Source organism: Aulostomus chinensis, chromosome 12 (assembly GCF_037954235.1).
Source record: "Aulostomus chinensis isolate RoL2024-O1b breed Wild chromosome 12, RoL_Achi_v1.0, whole genome shotgun sequence".
Lineage (NCBI taxonomy): Eukaryota > Metazoa > Chordata > Actinopteri > Syngnathiformes > Aulostomidae > Aulostomus > Aulostomus chinensis.
This window is the reverse complement of record NC_141331.1, coordinates 6,600,144-6,619,241: the sequence shown is the minus strand read 5'-3', so window position 1 is coordinate 6,619,241 and position 19,098 is coordinate 6,600,144.

The following is a 19,098-nucleotide window of genomic DNA, read 5'->3' as shown; positions in this document are numbered from 1 at the left end:
AACCCGCAGACGTTTGAATCTGGCCCCACCTTTACACGCGCGCGCGCGCACACACACACACACACACACACACACACACACACACACACACACTCACATTTGGTGTCCCGCCTCAAGTACTGTTATGTCTGTGCCTCCGAGTACTAACTAACTCCCGGCGGATTTGACAAAGAACCACACACGCAACAGTGAGGGATTTTCCATCGAACAGCCTCAAACTCCTTTGACCGATCCTCTCTGATTTCAGTTAAATTGGTGATGACAGGCCGCCTCGCTAACGTCGCCTGAAACCGAATATCAGCCAGGAGACATGAAAATACTATTGCACATCTTTGATATGTGAGAGCTGTGAGAGACGCTCCGAGTCCATCTGCATCATCGATTCTGTTGAGGAGGCTGATCTGGTGAACGAATAAAATACGGCTTTGCAAACTCTTGCAAATTAGATGATGAAGCATATTTTTGCAGTAGACATTATGACTGATAGAAGCGTAATACCGTGAAGATCACTCCTCATTTTCATCATCAAACAATCACAGAGACATACATCCGAAGTGCCTGTTCCTTACAACTAATCAAAGGTAGGGGAAGGTATTAAAAGTAATTATTCACCCCAAAAAGAGTATTTTGCCTCTCAAGTTCTCAGAAATAGGTGCCTTAAGCCCTCGAACACATTATTCCCCTCCTATGACTTCTGTGTGACCCAGTGTGCCAGAGCCAGCACGTATATTTAGCTTGAAGCTAATGATGAGTGACCCATAACTCCTGCAAAATGTCAAATTATATACATGTATATATATATAATTTGACATTAGTTTACCTACTCCTATGCTTTGGTCTAATTTACCTACATTTTATCCAGCCATAAACTCAGAAATTGACATGCACTTTGATTTGAGGGGGCAGCACGGTGGTGCAGTGGTTAACGCCCGTGGCCTCACAGCAAGAAGGTTTCAGGTTTGAGCCCTGGCTGGAGCACGGGATCTTTCTGTGTGGAGTTTGCACGTTCTCCCTCTGCCTGCGTGGGTTCTCTCCAAACATAAAGGGTTACACTTTGTTTTTAGTCCAAATCCATGTGTGTGCGAGTTCCTGAGCTTACAGTTGGATCGAGAAAATGTGGATTCTGCAAGATGATGGACTTGAGAGTTTGTGAATAGAATTTTTTTTGGTAGTTTTTCTGTTGTTAGTCATTAGTCACTATTAGCTTCAAGCTAAATATGGTGTAAATTTCTGGAGTCACTGAGAAACAAAGGTGGAGGGACGAGTTTATGTCCTGAGTTCAAGACACCTACTTGTGAGAACTTGCAAGGAAAAAAAACCAAACCTTTCTTTTGGTTAAAGTATTGAATGGAGCTTCAGTGTCTCCGTTAAAGAACAACTCTTTTCCCCTCAGCGTCCCCAAACTCAGCATTTGAGTTTCCAAACATGAGCAGCGAGCTGTAATGAAAGTGCGGGACGAGGGTGATTTATCAAACTGAAGGGAAAAATTGCAAAACTCCAACTGTTATTAAAAGACAGATGGAAAACACCACCATTTGTGTTGCGGCTGTATACCACTACCAGAGCGGCGCTGAATATTACTGCCCGGCATTATGTTCCCCCAAAATATCATCTGCAATGCAGGACAGGTAAAATGAATGAAACAGTGAACAGGAAAACTACCTTAAAGAGGGAAAAAAAGGACTCTCTCTTCACATTGACAAAGGTGATTCACTTCATGAACATTTTGTGCCGCTTGTGTCTGGCATGTTCTTATCCTCCCGGCGTGAAACAAACCATTTTCATCTCCTCTTCAGGTGGTTTAGGATAAAGACAATAATGAGTGTTGTGATGCAAACACACAGACCAAAATAAATGAGGAGAGATTATTACTTTGATACGAGAACAAAACGACAACAGTTCTAACAGTCAAGAAGAGTTTACCAGCCACATTGACAACACGTCACCGGATAAAACAACGACAACAAAAACAAAAAATAACAGTAAGTATTTGCTGAAGCTTATCAAAGCGGTGGTAGATGAATTCTTTGTGTCCTCAGCTGGACTCCTGAGGAGAGGAACAGAGGGATCGGCGGCTCAGAGGAAGGCCTCTGTATTGGTATGTAGCTCTTATCAACGCCATTCAGACACAGACATTTACTCCGTTATCAGTCTGCAAGCAGAACTGCTGGATTTCATTTGAATTCTAAATTATGAGCACTATTTCTTTTCTGTTTTTTTTTTTTTTTTACATTCCCTCACATTCCTTCCAAGGGGAGCGGGGAATTCCAACTGACTCGATTTATGTTTTAATTTTAAACATAACACTTTCTCAAATTTCCCAAAGCTGTTGTTTTGTGCATGGTTAAGTTGTCCAGCGGTATGGCATTGGATCATTTTGCCTCCCTTTCATAAAACAATACTGTCAGCGAAAACATTTAAAAAGAAAGTCTTTATTGTCATTGGACAGATTGTAACAAAATTCATGGGTTTAATTTTCTATTGAGCAGCAGACGAGGACAAACTCAGTTTTCCCTGCGTGCCAGCGCCTCGGTCAGCAGCACGGACAGCAACATAGTACACGTCTTTGACTTGGACACAATTCATCGTAGATGAACTGGGAAAATATTTGTTCTGTCTTATTATTTATTGGGGAATAAAAAACTGTGCTCGGCATTGGAGATCTGTCTGAGAGCAATGACATGCCTTATGGCTGCATTCTATCTAGTGGCCAGCAGGGGGGTTTTGCTGGTTGCAAAAAAAAAGTGAGATTGCTGAATTTATCCATCCATCCATCCATCCATCCATCCATCCATTTTCTATATCTTTTATCCGTTAAGGGTCATGGGGGGGCTGGAGCCTATCCCAGCTGACATTGGGTGAGAGGCGGGTTCACCCTGGACGGGTCACCAGTCCATCACAGGGCCATCAGGAGCAATGAGGGCTTCAGTGTCTTGCTCAAGGACACTTCGACATGGTCACCGGGGAACTGAGGATCGAACCAGCAACCCTTCAGTTGCAAGACGGCCACGCTATGGTTGAAATATAAATAATATAAAAAGTAATTAATTTTTGATGTGATCTGAAAAAAAAAGTACTCTCCCAGAAAAGTACTCACAACATTTACGTTCTGACATTTGTCAGTGAACAGCAGTAAAGAGGTACAACCGGCATCAATAATCCTTCCTTGAACGAATGCATGCATAAAGCTTATTGTTTTGTTGGATTACAACAAAAGAGACTTCACTTCACATAATAAATTAAAGCTTTTATTTTCTAGCTCCGGCAGGATATTTGCAGCCTCCACTGTCAGCATGAGGATTCAGATTGCTATCGGCACGGAATACAAAAGATCTGTGAGCTACTTAGAATACAAATCACAAGAAGTGTGAACGGCAACGAAGGGGCTCTTCAGTGAAGAATGGCTATTGAAATGAGACAGAAGAATGGCAGGGAGATAAAGACAAGAAAGAGCAACGATGTTCAGTCAACACCAGCCCTCCGGTTGCAACTCATCCCCAAACCCCTCTGCAAGTCGGCGCGGGGTAATTTCTCATAATGATACCTCTGCTTAAATATCACCTTCACTTTTAAAAGCACCGCACGGGATCTAACATCCAGTCTTTGTTGTTGGAGCTGACTTTGGGTGTCACCTGTGAATGCAGAAAAGGTTTTAGGTAACTCAAATAGCTTTAATGACTTGTCTGGGCACCTAGAGGAGGTTTATGTGTATTTAAAACGATGCGTGCACTCAATTGTGGATATGCTTGCCTCATAGACTCACAACTTAGGGCTTTTTATATTGCTCACTAGTTGCTTCCATGAATGCATTTTGACATAAATTTTGAGGTGTCATTAGAAAAGGTTGATTGAATGGCAAATTTCAAACAAATTCCTCTTATGCTTCCGTGAGGTAGACTTGGACTTTTTCGTAAAGGAAAGTAATTTGAAAAGTACTTTTTCAAAATACGATCTGATGTCGGGAATCTTCACTTCACGAGAGCGATTTTTTCCCCCCTAACTTTGTCTTCATCTGGGGACAACATGGCCAACAATAGCTGGCATTAAAAAAAAAAAAAAACTATTAAAAATTGTCCATCTGATAGTAACTCCTGTCCATTTTTCTTCATTTTTCACAGGTAGATGCCTGTCGATCGCCAAGACAACCTCCGCTTCTTCTCTCAGACAACTAGTCATGCTTCCATTTAATTCTTAAGTGAATTTTAAGCAAACTTTAGAAATGCGGCACAAAGGAAAATGAGCAGAAACGGGCCAGTTTCCATCAATGATCTGGAGCAAATAGGCTCCTGCTGAGGTCATCTTGGAGCGGAGTGGAAAAACGAAGGGACATTTTGAAGAATGACTTTCAGATGGACAAACGCGAATTGTTCATTTGTGCTGGCAGGTTTTGGTCGTGTTGCATGTCGTCTGGAGAGGAAGATGAAGTTTGGAAATATTAGGATATGCCGGCAGCAGAAATCACTGGTCGCTGATGTGAATTAAAGTTTCATTATGTCAGCCTAATCAGGAAAAGGAGTTCCCAGCTCCCATTTTACCCATTTATACTTTTCTGAGAAAGGCAGCAACAACCATTAGCAACATAAAAAAAAACCCCTTTGTTTTGTAAAATTTGCTTCGTACTATTAGATTAACCTTCTTACATCCAGCCTGTCAGAATATAAACCACTATATGAAGCAAGTTTTTAAGCCTGTATGTCTCTAATCGGAGGACATGGCTGCGTCATTCTGGGGGCTCCTGCTGCTTTTAAATGACGTATGCCGACCAGAATGTCCCTGCATGTTTGTGCATATAGTAATGTTCATTATTCACTGTGGAATGCACAACCTCTATATCTATCAGCCAAGGCTCTATCAGGGTGCTTTTGTTTTCCCATCTCTGTAGACCATGTGTGAAGTCTGCTCAGGGAAGAACGTCCTTCATGCACCCCATGGCTTCATTTTTTCTCTCTCTCTCTCTCTCTCTCCTCTGTCAAGACCAGATGCGTCAAGTCTCTGCGAGCGAAACATGATACTAGAAAAATGATACACAGAGCTTATCACACGACTTATTTCATGAATGCAGATATTGTAAGAAGCACCCATAATCTCACTTTGCTTGAATGGCATGTTTAAAACTGCCGGAGCAGTAAATGCCAATGGAAATGCTTTTTTGTTTTCTTTGCTTTTTTTTTCCCGTTAAATTGGCACAGGAAAATATTCATGATGATATTGCAACAGAATTAAAAAAAAAAAAAAAAATGTGAAAGCATCCGGTTTGCTTGCTTGTTTTAAAGTTTGTATTTGAAGAAAGAGCTTGAATTTGAACAATAGAAGCACTTTAAAGACAAAGCTCGCCCCTTATCTTTGGAACGCACCCTCTTAAACTTCCTTCTTAGCTGAGGGGTTGCATGTGCTGTTGGCTCCTTTAAAACATTTCTCCTTGACCTCAATCAAGGTCCCTTATACTCAAGTGGCATCGGTATGAAATGCAAGGGGCGAGCAGAAATTAAGCCCGAGCACAGGATGGTATCTCTCTAAGGGTCCACATCACTATGAAATATATTCATCTATTCGACTCGCTGTTTGTGGCAAAGTTATTTCAGGGTCACAGCAGGACAGCAATAGCCACTCATAAACAAGTGCCTTGCCTTCAGCATGAGGACCAAGTGATTTATTTTCATTTCTTCTCACTGGAATACAAACAAGCTAATTTCTTCACTGCTACGTTGGTGGGCAAATCTGGAAGCAGGCCATTGTTATCCCTGAACATGTTCACGCTGACTAACCCAAATTCTGCTGCTGCCTGTCCTGACATGGAGTCTCTGCAGAATTAGAACACAGGGCATGAACCAATAAAAACTGAAATGGGTGACATTACCCTCCAGCAGTCAGGAGGGAAATAGATCCACCTGTGGCTGAGATCCAAAGCAAGCCACAAGGCTGGGTTGAGAAATGCAAGCTATTGTTGCATAGGAAGGGTGTTTTCTATGAGTCCATGATAAATGCAATCGGGGTTCCCTTTCCTTTTTCACCAACGTCTCTATTGTGGTTTTTTTGTACTGTAGTATGAACACATTGGCAAAATGGCCTCTGGTGCCTCCCTTGTATACACACGCACACACACACACACACGCACACTGACACACACGCACACTGACACACACACACACACACACACACACACACACACACACACACACACACACACAATGCAAACTCGCCTGCGTTTGAATATAAGCATTTGCATGACAGTTTAAATGGTCATTTTAGGGTCTGTTCTTTTCCGCGGTCTGAAAACAAATAAAGTTATACATAAAGTAAGACTTTCAGTCACGATGCACGCGAGTTCCTAAAAAAAACCCTCCGCTCCTTTTGTATACGACAGAAGTTCACAGCAAGTGTTCTTTCAGGCTCTCCGCAGGTGGAGGTCCTCCATCTGGCATGCCGGGACAGTGGAGGAGACGTGAACTGAGGCTCAGCTCAGCTCTGATCGCCTCAGATAAGCCAGACAATAGACCAGATGACAGCAGATAAGCTTTTCCAGAGTCGAGTGACCAGTGGAGGAAGAGGGAGCCACCCCACCACCAAACCTGCCCTTACGTCGAATCGAAAATGAGGAGAGTGTTCTTAATGAACATGTTAGCTGCAGTTTAAATCAGAAATAACTGGGAATGTTATTTGGAACTATAGTCACGTGTGCTATATGATTGGTTTATGTCAAACTGCAACAGTTTCGTGGAACCCCGGCCTGTTCTCCATGGGTCACATGACTCAACAACCCAAGGGGAACGCAATAGTTCGGGCTCGTCTCTGAACATCGTTTTGTCACACCAAGACTGGGGCTAAATATTATAAAATATCAAATGTTGTCAGTGACCTCCACGCTGCCCTCAACTACAAAGTTCAGCAGAAGAAAATACTTAGTAATGGGTTTATTCAGGTTTAATCTAACTACTCAGGTGTGTGCAGCAGGAAGACAGTTTATGATTAGTATTCAATTTTAAAGTCTCTTAAGAATAACACCATGGTCAAGGTCCTTTATTCAGTGTTAGGATGTACTGCGTTCACAGCAGCAGTGAATGCCACAGCACCGAACAGCTGATGTCACGCTGTTACTCAGCATCTTTTGCTGAGGAACATCAAACACGGACACAGTTAAGCTCTACCTCTTAGTGTCAGATTATTAACCAAACACTTTAACCTCTGCTTTCTGAGCATCAAACGTACCGCCTTTACATTTAGCGCTGATTTATAGCACCACTTAGCTAAAAAAAAGAAAAGAAAAGACGGGCTTCATTCATTATTCAAACATTGTGATGGAAAAGCAACCAGCTGGATTTGTACATATGAGCGTCCTTTTTGGATGGACAGAGCTTCCTGTGACAAGTGTCATAAAGCCTTAGTCTGGTCGGGGGGGGGGGGGGGGGGGGGTCAGATGCACCAGACCAGAACAAAGCACAAGTGGAGGAATATCTATCAGTCCTGGCCAAAGGGACGTTTCACTGTCCCGGCGGTGCCTCGTTGTCTGAAACATGACACCGTCTACATTGACTGCCTGAAGCAAACAAAAGACATATATTTTATTTTCTTCTTCCTTCAGTCTCCAGGAAAAGGTGTAGGATTCTAACAACCGTCCATCTTTGTTTTTCATACTTTCAGTTGATGAGTCAGGCTCTTAATCACAGTTTACTCATTAAACTGGAGCCCACGCAGGCATATGCAGGTACACGCATTGTTTTGCAGTGTTTTCAGATCATGTGGAAACAAAGGAAGTGCCTGAAAATGTGTTTTATTTATCAAGACAAGCATCATGATACCAATGATAAGAGACTGAGGTTTCGACATGAGGCAGAAAGCAAGCGGCCCCTTAAAAAAAACAACAACCAAATAACATACTCCCTCAACCCTGAGAGTTTCCTCCTTGAGCCAACTTGTCCGCTGAATCCTGGACGTGCTCGCTCCGGACCTGCAGTCCTTTGTACTCTGCCTTTGGGTTTATTTTCTCTCTGCACAACTGAATTCTTTTCTTTTCTAAAGGCTGCAAACACTGTAGATCCCTGATCCCTGATTACTGATACAGAGAGTTGCCTTTCCCACCCCCTACTGCCTCAAATATGTGAGGATTATTGTGTTTTTGTGTAAACAAAGATGTGGAGTAAATAATACATCTGGATTTGCTTCGCCTAGACCAACATCCGGTCCTTTGGCTTTTTGATTATTTAGGAGGCCCGTGCTTTAGGGCTGTTTATGACATGAGCACCGGCCACTCTGTCAGCTCCGAGTTCCCACAGGAAGCCTATTGATCAGGATATGACAGGTGCTGTTTGTGGCGCTGTTTGTTTTGAGAGCGAATTCAGCAGGAAAACTGTGTGTTTATTGTAATTACGCCTCTGGAAATTTGAACGAGATCTCCCCTTCGGCTTCTTTTCCGATAAACAAAGTAACAGGAAGCATCCATTAATGAATTATCAGCAGCGACTCATCAGCACAATGAGTTTGAGGGGCAAGATGTGATAAAGTGCTACCTTTTTGGGGGACAGAAAGAGGATTTTCAGGCCTCAGGTGGGAGCCAGCCAATATGAACTCATATTGTTTAGACTGATTATTATCTGTCAAGCAGGGAGACACTTGGATATTTGCTTTGAGCTGTGGTGGCCAAAGAGGAAAGCCCCAAGGCAGCTGGCAGAAAGTGTCATTATCAGGAGTGGCAACAAAGCTTCTAGGTTATCATCAATAACATCACTATGACAGCCAGAGGAGTGTGTGTGTGTGTGTGTGTGTGTGTGTGTGTGTGTGTGTGTGTGCGTGCGTGTGCGTGCGCGCGCACGCATCAGTTAGCTCAAAGCCTCGCTGTCATTTACTGTTTACTTTTGTCTTGTTCCTAGATAAACTTTGTGTATTTTGAAGTGTTTCTTGTATACCGCCCGCTAACCTCCGCGCGCTCCACATACATCCACGTGGTACTTCAAAGTTTCATTGTTGTAGTACTAAGTGCTCTTCACTTGACAGAGTGTCTGGACTAATGTAGCAATCCTCTGTCAATCAGACTGTGGACAGCTGCTGAGATATCACAGGTTAAATTTAGACTTAAGAAGAAGTTTTAGTTTCTATTGCTGTTTCCCCACCATTGTACAAAGTTGCTTTCTGTTTATGTTCCAAAAAACAGAAACAAAACAACAACCCAATAACACCACTTCCTGTGAATCGCCGAGTATTTCCTTTAGGGAATATTTTTCAAAAAGTAACTGTAACACAGTCTTGAATTGTTGTTGGTTGAATAAATACAGTATATAGATAGATAGCGTCCATCTTCTCCCTTGCAAAACTTTTATTCTGCTTCTTTTATTCTCCCTTTTCACTGTTTCTGAGACAAATTTCTTCTTTTTTTCTCTTGTATATTTTCAAAAGAGTTTTAATCATCAGGTATTGTTCTCAGCTGAGAAACAACAATTAACAGACTAAATAACTAACCCTCATTGCGTGTGATACAGCTAAGGACTGCTAGCAAAGTAAGCAGTCAGTCATCTACGAATGCATATTCATATTTGTTAATTTTCCAATGATATAACCGCGAACATCCTGTACAATAACAATTGGTGTATATCTTTAGTAGTCCAGAGGGACGGCAGTAAAAAGACAACAGGGTAATTATGTATGTATTTGACTACTGTCCTGTATACACAGAAGCATCAACCCACTGTGTGCGATGTATCATTACTTTTAACAAGCTATCCAGGATAGTGTGTCATCTCTAAAATGAGCTGGTGGAAAAGCCGGCAGCTGGAGCTCCCTTTTTTCTCTTTCTTTTGTAACTCTCTGTGAATCAACAATTCATTTCCAGCCGATTTGTACAAAAGGTGATTGTTAGCAGCAGGTCCAGCCTGTCCACTTACAGTTTCCTGCGTGAACCCTCCAGACAGCCATTGCTCAATCACGGTTCACCTCTCTGGCAGAGGGCACGGACGGTGGCTTTCACACTCACTTCAAATCAAATCAGTGTCTGATCCATCATGGGCCTCTTGCCTTTGGGCAGCCTTGGATGTGTATGAGCCACTCTCTGTGGTCGCCACTGGCTGCATATGTCTTCCATGCATATGTGTGTGTGTGTGTGTGTGTGTGTGTGTGTGTGTGTGTGTGTGTGTGTGTGTTGGGTGGAGTAATAGAATTAAAGAGGACCCCTGTCTCCCCTCGGGAGCTTTCCATCTGGTTTTATAAGTTATCTGACAAAATTAGGAGACACTGACATATATCTAAGCAGATGTTGAGACAGGATGCTCTGGTGACTGGGCTGTTTCTGCACATCCTCAGCATCCCGAGACAAAGAGATGTTGCAGAATATCAACCATGTGACAGTTGGTCTTATTCTGTTGTTGGAAAAACTGGTAGTTCAGCCACTCCCAGTAGTTGACATTTGGTCAAAATAAACACAAAGGTTTGTTCCTGTTTTCTCTCCTTTTCGCTCTCTACGCCCCCAGTGGGGACTGTCATAAGACGAGAGGGCATGTGACACATGCAGTTAGCAAAGCATCACAGTGAGTCATGAAAAATAAGATGTTCTGAGTGATTGTTTACCAGTAATTACTTCTTGGGGATCACTTTCAAAGTTTTACGCAAGAATTTCAGGTGAAAATGCAAAACAGGTTTTATCCTGAACACTTTTTTTTTATGGGGGTTGTCTGTAGCTGGAGGGCAATATCTCCTCCCTCTATCATAAAAGAAGGTTTATGATGTTTTCTTGGCTTAAGGAGATAGGAAGGAAGCCCTGAATCTTCTTTCCCCGCCATCCCTGGCTCTTATCATGACAACTCATGAGTAAGAAAGCATTCAATCACAAAGAGCTTGCACGTTTCATGTGTGTTTGTTAATCTTGATTTACACATTTAGTTCTGATCCTCAAAGGAATAGTTTGACATTTTGGGGGAATATGCTCATTGCAGTGGTAGATAAGGCACAAGCACGTTATAGATCGATAGCGCGGGAGATCGTGAGGAATAACCTTTAAGACTGGAGCAGGATTGCCAGGCAAGAGCGTGAAACTGCAGGAAATCATGGAACCTGGTCAAGAAATACTTCATGAAACTGCAAAGTCTTACTTCTGCCCTTCGTTTGGATAAATCCTACATCATGTGATGTTATTCATTGAACTTTAGAGATGCAGATTCATCCTTTTGAGCCAGACCGGCTGTTTCCAGCCTAAGTGACCTTCTGTTTCCAGCTCCAAGTTTAACCTGCAGACATGAGAGTGGAATTTCCAAATGACTCTCAGCAAGTATGTTCCAAACATGTTAAACTATTCCTTCAAAAATTCCAATGAGTCCTCCAACCCAAATAATAGAATAGCTTGTTTGTTCTGTCCCTCTGATAGGACCCGTAAGCTTTTTCTTCCTTCATTAGCGACTTATCAGCGATGGGAGATACGCCAGCTATTGTGCCCCGCAAAAGTAACGGCAAAAAATAATGATGTTTTATTACGTGTCAGCACTAAGAGTTGGTTTGGGAAATAAAAGGTCTGATTATGGGTGAGTTCATGATTTGGGTTCAGATAAGCACGTTTGTTCATGCTGGAGAGGAACTGCAACTTTCCAAAAATTATCTTTGTGGTTCGGAACAGGATTTGACCACCGGCTTCTCTTTCTCTCATCTGGTAAATGTCGGTTGCTCACTGTCTGATAAATCTAATTTTTTGCAAATTTGCCAATCAAACACCCCCCCCCCCAAGGAAATCCATTTAATTTCTTGAAGACATGGTAGAAAGGCAATGATTTAACAGGCCAAAAAAAAGACCGTACATTAAAATACAAAAAAGATCAGAACATTAGGAACAAAACATTTAAAGATAAAAGTGATTTTTTTTCCCTCATTCTACCGAGGACCCCCTGGAAGACCCTCAAGGACTCCCGAGGGTCCTCAACCCTCACTCTGAGAACTGCTTGTTAAGAACGATGTGGTGCTGATGTCTCTGGTATGGCTCAGCTGACACAAGAGGAATATGTCTTTACATTTAAAGGCACGTTGTCTCGTAGACGGTTCAGCCTGAGCAGGACCGGGCTCCTCTTACGCCACACATGTAATCACAGGCGGTAAAGGAATTGTGAGCTAAACACACATCAACAAGCGTTCTCCTGCACCTGTAACCTGATCCCTCTCACCTCTGTTGTTCAGACTTTTATCAGTCTTACTCACCTTACATCGTCTGTCGTCTCTGACAAGGCTCCAGTAATAGTGACTCATACAACACCCACTGCATTTTACCTTCTCCCTTCCGAGCATTATGCGTAGCAACTTTTTCTTTAGTTCTCCTTGTCTCATCCCCCCCATGATTCATTAGACTCTCTGTTTTTGAAAGCCCAGGGGCTGGCTGCCTTCATAATACATTGAGAAAGATCGTTTCTTCCATCATCATATTTCTAAATCATCTGCAGGGCTTTTCTATTTCTCCTACATAGATAATGATAGTGTACTGGCTTTGTAACACCCCAGCAGCCGGTGTCATAAATCAAGTTTTCAAAAATAATCCATTTTACATTTGGTTATATAATACGTTTCTCCAACAAGTGCTCCGATAGATCTCCAAGCTGTCTCGATTCTGTCCGCTACCGATGGGATATGAAATGCTTTTTAGTCTCAGCTCTCAAAACATCTCTAACCCAGACTTGCGCACAAAGATGACAATCACTGGATCTGTATTCCGTGAGTTTGTAGTGTCAAAATACCGTTGATGTTGCAACACTTTCCCTCGCATGTAATCAAATCACATCAGGCCAGCGGCTTCAGCGGCCTCTCTTTGGAGTGCGGAGCATCAAAACAGTGTTACATTATATCGGCAGCATCTGTGGTACTTGACCCATATTTTCACTCACCTCAAAGAAACCTCATCGGTCAAAAGAGACATTGTCCTTCATGTTGCCACAGTTGAATGTTGGAGCCGCCTGGAGTGATGGCAGACTGGTTTCACACCGATCCATGTGAGCTTTAATGAAGTGAAAATGGAATTATCTTAGGAGCAGGATTTGTGGCATCGCAGATATTTTGGAGGGTCCGATCTCAGTCCCAAATCCAGCAAAACAAAAAATATAATGGGCCCCCAGGTCACAGCGAAGATGGACAATAGAGAGAAGCGGGAGAAACCTTGTATCCAACTGTTAAACTTTTAAAATGTAAAATCTGTAGTTTATTCATGTAATCTCTAATTTTTATGACGAGAGAGAAGAGTAGCTGGTGTTTTAAAAGTTTTAATGTGGTAATTATAGTTTTAAACAACGTCAGATCAAAGTAGTTGTTCGGAGTATATTTTTCTGTCCTTTGATACATTTATAAGGGCATCTGTAAAGATTGAAGGATACATTCAGAGTCCTGAAGTGACCAGAGATTTTTTTTTTCCTGGCCATTCAGGGGAAAAAAAACGTGTATATTTTGTTCCCTCAATTCATGAGCGATACAAGTTGTACCCTTGTCCAAGCTATTACAAAATTTAGTTGTATTTTTTGGCCACCAGTTTCTTCACTGAAACAAATTGTATCTTGAGGCATAAAATTAAAAAATTGAAGCAACAAGGTCTTGTTTTTTTTTTTTCTCTTTCTCTCTCCCACGGCCCCGATAGATGATAGACAGCTTGCCCCTTCTCACTGATACACATCTTTATTCAGATCCCACAAACCTCAAAATGACTTCACAAGCACGTTCATGTGCACTCTTCACTGCACGTACGGCACCAACAGCCATCAGCGCACGCGCGGAGACTGGCGTCGAGAAGGAAGGTGAGAAAACAAATGACGTAGATACAAATTAGACAGCCTGAAACAAAAACAAGTTGGTCATGTCAGACTGGTGAGGAACATGGTGAACTCCTGGTGAACTTGTTTTCGCCGGTGGTGTTGTTGTCTACTGTCTTCATCGCACGCAAACGCACAAAATCCACTGATCTACCCTCAGTTCCCCTCTCTGATGACTTACAACCCTCCTGATAGATGTCACAGACGTCCACAGTTAGGTCAATAACACCCCCCCTCTACACACACACACACACACACACACACACACACACACTCTGCCATGGCTCACAAGACACCATGGCAGCCACAGTTTCCCTAAGTTGCACCTTCCTCATCTCAGATAGCGTGAGAGCTTGGAAAAGATGAACTAGCTTGTTTCTCTCCTCTCATGCTGCCACGCCGGCGTCAGACTGTGACTAAACACTCGCGCTTTCTACATTCTCATGACCTCTTACGCAATGAGCATGTTTTGGCAAGGTTTTCGCTGACCTTTCTGTCGCGTTGATAAAAACAAGACAACAAAAACAATTAAGAAAACACCAGAAGTGATTAAGTCATCTGCAATGGAGAAGTTGAGCCAGAGCTTTGGGAGTAAAGCCTCCTCGGATGAACCTGCTTTGCTGCCTCGGCTGTAACATGAAGACAGAGGCTGCAGATGTTTGACAACCAGAGGAAGGCAATGAATTTTTAACAGCATGAATGGATTCCTCTGATCTGGTCATTGTGTTGCTGCTACTGAAGGCAGATGGTTGTTCATGCCTCAGTGATGGGGGAGGTGTGTGTGTGTGTGTGTGTGTGTGTGTGTGTAGGGTTTGTTCACTCTTGAATGTGTATATGTTTATGCCTCATTATGTGTGTTTTTGTTTGTGTGTGTGTGTGTGTGTGTGTAGGGTTTGTTCACTCTTGAATGTGTATATGTTTATGCCTCATTATGTGTGTTTTGTTTGTGTGTGTTTGTGTGTGTGTGTGTGTGTGTGTGTGGTTAGTATACTTTGTTACAGGAGGACATTTCCATTGAAACAAACCATTTGGCCAATTATTGCACACATAGGTGTTTTCTTGTTGGTGTTTTTTTTTGTGTTTTTTTAAAGATCCGTCTGTTTCAGAGGAAATACATTTGTTGGAGAGATTTTATGATGCTGTTACAAATATTTAGTGTTGATTGGAATAACGTCTGTGACTAAACAACACACAACACATCTCACTCACATGATTTCTCTTGCTTTTTGGTTCATGCAGAGTCTAATGTGACACCTGATGGAGGATTGTAGTTATTGCCATACATAGGGGATGGGCCAGAATACTGATATTGCAGTATCCTCTGGTGATTCTTCTTAAAACAAACGAGCTGGTGTTACAGATGTGGTACGTCTCATTCCCACCTCGAATACATATGTTGTTGTTTTTTACCCCCCCCCCCCCCCCACAGACACACTCAGTGGGGACATATTTTTGATCATCTTTTTTTTTCACGTTTTCTTCTCCATCTGTCTGTTGCATTTTGAATAAACAGGTGCTGATTACATCTCAGGACTTTCGTTAGGAGTCATAAATCATCCGTTTCCTCAACAACATGAATAACAGAAAAAAAAACAAAACCACCCAAGGATGAACTAAACAAAGACATCATTAAAACCTACATGGGATGAAGAGCAATATTAGCATAACAAAGTACTAAATAAACTCTAATCTGAAGGATATAATGTCTCAAGATGGTGAATAAGAAAATAGTAATTGTGTCAAACCTCATAAAGACCAGCTGATAAACCGGTAACTCAAACTTCCTTGATACTGATGTACAAATATATTAAGTCAACTCCTAATTCCTGATAATTTTATGAATGGTATGAAAAACTGTATATGAGGAAACAGTTCACTCAGTGGACCGATTAACCGAAATGATTCAGTCTAATAACATTTTTTGGTAAACTACCGGAGGGGGACAAAAAAAAAACAAAACGATGTTCATGATCTCAACACACCTGTTTGTCAATAATTAAAAGGTAAAATAAACTCTTTGTTTGAATTACCTCTTTAAAAGTTGGATAAAGAAAAGAATAAATGCTTTTTCATGCTTTAAGTAGGCGGGCAAAGACAAGCGCTACAACTGCTCCCAGCAGTGTACGCCACTCTGAATGTGAATACCCTACAAGCTCTGAGCCTGGTGAGTAGGCTTTGTTACTGGCAACAATGTGGAGCTGACAGCCCATCTGGCATCATGGCAGGGCCAGAGTGTTTGCCTCCCCCACCGCTGTGTGCTCTCTGCACCATTAGCTGCTCACTAGGCAGGAAAAGACCAGCTACGGTGCTGTCCTACTGCCAGTCATTCATGATGCATCATTTAACACACTCAGCCCACGTCCACGCCACACCGCCGCAAATCTATGTTGACTGTTCTCCATCCACACATAATATTTTCTCTTTTTTTTTTCTTTTTTTTTTTTGGAGTGTTTGTCATCATCATTTTGAAAAAAGAAAAAGAAAAAAGAAAACTCCTCAACAGGCCATCTGGGGACTTTATCCAATTTCCATTGTGGAGCAGTTTTTTTTGGTGTTTTTTTTTTTTTAAGTGAAATTCTTGTTTATTAGGAGCCCGACTCCATTTACATAAAAACAACAACAAGACTATTCAGTCACATAAACCGTCATCCCACTCATAGAGCAATTAAAACAGAACCTTGAATGTTCGGCTGAGACCAGCACACAAAGCAAACAAGCATTCCTATCTGGTTGTCTTTGGCGCATTAGAGAAGCTGCTTTTGAGGCCTGGAGGGTTTCTCATCCTCTGCGGAGGACAAAGGGTAGATGACAAAGTTGTTCACACCTGTGTCTCGTTCGATGATAATACACATTAATAGTCACGTTTTTTTCTGATTGATATACATAATTTCACCTCTGGCTTTGTCCTAAAATTGCAGAAAAAAGTACTAGCATTTGAGTGTCTCCAGCACATCGGACAGGAGGATTTTGCCGTCACCAAATGGCACAACAACCCATTTTGTAAATCTCAAAGCGTCGGTGAAAGGTCATCGACTAACGGCGTACTTAAATCTAAACTTCAGCTGGTTAGCCACCCGTATTGTTTCCTCTCATTGTTCTATTTTTTCCTGGAAATGTCATTAATGACTTTCAAAGATTTTGTAGAATTACTCGTTTGAACTTTGGGGTTAATTAGGGCCTCCTAATCCAGAATCAATGTGTTTATGTGTCAAATTGGAAGAACCCCTTCAGACAAACAAACAAACAAACAAACAGTGTCAACCCCGTGGTGAAAGAGTGAAAGCAGAGCTGCGTGACCTCTTCCCTACTCCGTTTGTCCAGGGAATTTGAAGTCATTAAAGCCCTAACAAGCAGAGAGCCATGAAAGGCCAGATAGTAAGTAGTTAAAGTGACCCACAACTAATGGGTGGACATTTGTACAATGACTTTGATTGGCCCCGAGACTTCTTTGCAATCAGTGCAACAAAATCTACTTCAATAGTGTCTTAGTTTGGAGCCGAAGTCTTTCGGATGATTAGGATTCTGTGCGCGGGCCTTTTGTGTGCAATTATTTCTTTGTAATTTTAAAGTGATACACAATTCCTCATCAGTCACACGGAGAAAATACAAAGCAATTTGGCAGGGCGTAATGAACAACACTCAGGAGCTACATTTACCATTTTAATAATTAAGGCATCCCAGGGTTGATATCACACATTATTACTGAAATAGCTGGGAAAATGCAATTATATCAGGAGTGAAACATCATGAAATATGTTTGTTTGGCATTAATGGCTCTGACTTTGCTGCACTTTTGCTTTATGGCAAAAAAGGGGAAAAAAAACAATCCTATTGTGCTGTCAATATAGCCGCCAAAGCAGCGGAATTTACTACCCTGTAAATTTTGTCATACGCTTCCCTCCAAAAGCTTCCTGGTTTCAAGATATGACATTAGCAGCATGAGTAAGGGCAAGCGTGACTCCTGTCAGGCTGTTATACCTCTTATTGGTTAACTAAGACGGATCAGGGTCAGGTCAGATCTGCCTCTTTTGAAACCCCCCCCAAATTTTAGTCTTGTTTTTCCCTTCACGCTTCCTCCACATGAACACACATTCAACATTGTACATTAAACAACATCCTTCTCCAGCTGGAGAAAACGATATATTGTTGTGTTATAAATAGCGCACAAACAACCCCAAGGACGTAAAACGGACTTCTCTGGGTGGCATTTTATTGCAGCACACCATGTTGTAAAAGGGAATCCTGTCTGAGCAGTTAGTGACCTCCTTGCACCAACTTTCCAGTGTGTGTTTGTTCTAACAGACCAGAAACCCTTGGAGCCTTTTTTTCCCCCTTTTTTCTGTAGCACAAAAAAATGGCAGTTACAGCTATAAAAACAAAATCCAGCAGATGGTGCTCATCACTTTTTCATTTTCCATTTTTGTATAATCTTTTATTTATTTCATGGCAAGCATCCGTCTCACCTTGCAATCCCTCCCAAGTCTCACTCCACGTCTTAATGCTGCCGCTGACCGTGATTGTCAGCGTTCTTATTTCTGGATCTACATGTCTGCTGTAATGACTTATTGATGGACGACTGGCTTTCATCTTAGAGGAGCTTTCTTGCCCACTGGAGTGTCCAGCCGTTCCCATGTCTAAGGTTTCGCTCTGGACTTTCTCCTTTTTGATCATCCCTCCTTTTTCAGTCTACTTTAACTCAAGTAGACCCACATATCACCTCCCTGCTTACAGCCCCTCTTTGAATTCTCTATGAGGATAAATGTGTTGAAAAGAAAGGGGCTAGAGGAGGGCTGACAAGCTTGTGTTACCAGAGAGAGATTTACATGGGGCCATAAAAGCCAGGGTGAAAGGAGAGGAGGTATAGCCCATATTAAAAGGTCAGTGTGCGGGGACAGAGAGGTAAACTGACCCAGCCCGGATGAAGGCAGAACAGCCCACAGACCACCTGCACGTATTCTCATTCACGCCCTGCCCTCTGGTCAAAGACTTTTTGACTTTGGAGAATGCACCCCAATTCAAATACCTCTCCTTTTTCACTACTGTTTCCTTTGGAAGAAAATTCTGGCGTTATTTTATCATCATCTTTGGCCCATAAATCACCATGAAAAATGTTCGCGGCTCTACCAGTACAGCTCAGCTCGTGCCTCCCAGGGACATCAAGGCTGAGCAGTCCTCTGACACCCAGTATCCCCATGTGGGCTTGTATGGATGGATCCCAGGGTACCACGCTGCCAGAAGAAACAAAAGAAACCTTGTAATATTGTGAGCGAGAGCCCACAGGCTGACTTCTGAGAGAGAGAGAGAAAAAAAGCTGTTCAGCTCTGAGATGTTTATGAGAGGCCTTGGG